This window comes from Micromys minutus (genome assembly GCF_963924665.1).
Source record: "Micromys minutus genome assembly, chromosome: 16".
In the NCBI taxonomy this organism is placed as follows: domain Eukaryota; kingdom Metazoa; phylum Chordata; class Mammalia; order Rodentia; family Muridae; genus Micromys; species Micromys minutus.
In genome coordinates this window covers 21,123,347-21,125,450 of record NC_137985.1, presented here as the reverse complement: position 1 = coordinate 21,125,450, position 2,104 = coordinate 21,123,347, and the positions used below count along the sequence as shown (strand labels likewise).

General features: G+C 36.1%; 1 pseudogene across 1 annotated transcript; it reads left to right on the top strand.

Moving 5' to 3' along the window:
- Positions 1–731: 731 nt before the first annotated feature.
- On the top strand, positions 732–1,045 carry LOC308431302 (cytochrome c-like; annotated as a pseudogene). Its single transcript has one exon. The product of its transcript is annotated as a cytochrome c-like (transcript).
- Positions 1,046–2,104: the final 1,059 nt, after the last annotated feature.

Genomic DNA, 2,104 nt, shown 5'->3' with positions numbered 1-2,104 from the left:
AAAAAGAGATCAGCCTGACTATCAGGATATAGCAAACACTGCAAGTAGAGCAAACCTAAAAATCAGAACCAAAAAAATTTGAAAAACTCCTTTCCAAATGAATAGTAAACCTTTTAATGAAACCATAATAAAATGTTGCTCTAAGTTGGGCAAAGAAAGGTCTGTCCAGACACAGGACACAGGAAGAACACCATGCTGACAAGACTGGAAAATGGTATCTCCTCACCATGTTAAACCATTAATTTTTCAGAACAACAACAAAAATGTGTATTGACTGTGGCAAGAAAGAAACACCAGGACAAATACAAACGGAGGCATGACCAGATGAAAGATTTCTCAACAGAAACTCTGAAAGACGGGGGCAGTTGGCATGATGTTTCAAAAGTATTTGGAAGCAGAAAATCAATTCCACAAAATTGCCTTCTGAGATTCTCATGTGTGCCATGATACACACACATGTGCATACACATGTAACAACACAATAAAATTCAGGTTATTGAACAATAAATGGAATTGTTGAGGAAATTAAGGAGAAAAACAAAATATTTCTAGAAATCAGTAAAAATAAAACATAACACACACTCATATCTATGAAATACAGTGTGAGTATTCCCAAGAGGGAGGCTTACAGCTGTAAGTGCTAACAATAAGGAATCCAAACAAAAGAGAGCAGGACGTCTGGCTAAGAGTCTCAGTGGTTGTGGTGTTGACCTGCCCGGATCGAATTTAAAATGAGTGATGTTGAAAAGGGCAAGAAGACTTTTGTTCAGAAGTGTGCCCAGTGCCACCCTGTGGAAAAGGGAGGCAAGCATGAGACTGGACCAAATCTCCATGGTTTGGGCAGAAGACAGGTCAGGCTGCTGGAGTCTCTTACACAGATGCCAACAGGAACAAAGGCATCACCTGGAGAGAGGATACCCTGATGGACTGTTTGGAGAATCCTAAAAAGTACATTCCTGGAATAAAAATGATCTTCACTGGAATTAAGGAAAAGGAAGAAAGGGCAGACCTAATAGCTTATCTTAAGAAGGCTACTAATGAGTAATTTCACTGCCTTATTTATTACAAAACAAATGTCTCATGGCTTTTAATATGTACCATAATTTAATTCATACACCAAATTCAGATCATGAATGGCTAACAAAGTTTTTGTTGGACAGTCCTGATTTAGGTAAAACTGACTGTGGTAACGTGGATCTGATCTCTTTTAAAGCAACATTCCGGCTGTACACATGCTAACACTGCTCTTCCTTCCTCTAGATGAGATTGAACTTAATTAGTTATAATTCACTTTCCATAAATATGGGGTATAACCCCAAACCTACTGGATGGTTTTATACTTAGATTTATATAACTGAGTATGTGAATGTGTTTAAACAAGGGGAAGACTCTAACACTGTTTAGAAACAAGAAGACTTGCCTGTGTCTCAGTTTGTGCTCACTGGCCTCTCAGAGGCAGTGCTAAACCAGGAAGCAACTATTGACAACGCTGTTTCAATTAGAATTCCCTACATCAATGATGGGGCTTTTTACCACTGAAAGGCATTTACTGTGGTTTACATATGATATCAAATAATGAGCATTTAACACTTAAAAAAAAAAGAAATCCAAGCAAAAAGATTATAAGATTCAGGAGAACAGAAAATCTGCTGTAAGCTTGTATCTCCTAGAAAGAAAAGTTTTAGCCATGATACTGAAATAATATAGCTAAATAAACACATTAAGGGCCATCTCACCCATGATTACTTCTGTTTAGTGCCAGTATAGTGAACATCATTTAACCCGTCACGTGGAAAAAGGTTGAAATAAAAAAAAGTATAAAGTAGAAAAATATGCATTAAATATTTGCAATTAAAAAACTAGAATTGTTCCTGGTGACCTAGTGATACATATTTAATGATCAGGAAAAGAAAAAGAAAAAAGAAACAGGTTATATCCAAAATCAGTATATAGAAAGCAATAAATACAGTCATGGAATAAATTAGTGGAATTAAAACAAATAACCCAATAAAGCAAACAGTTTTTAAAGCTTTAAATAGTTAAATAATATTGACACACTCTCCGGCAAACTAGCTGAGAGAAAGAGACAGAGAGATAGAGACAA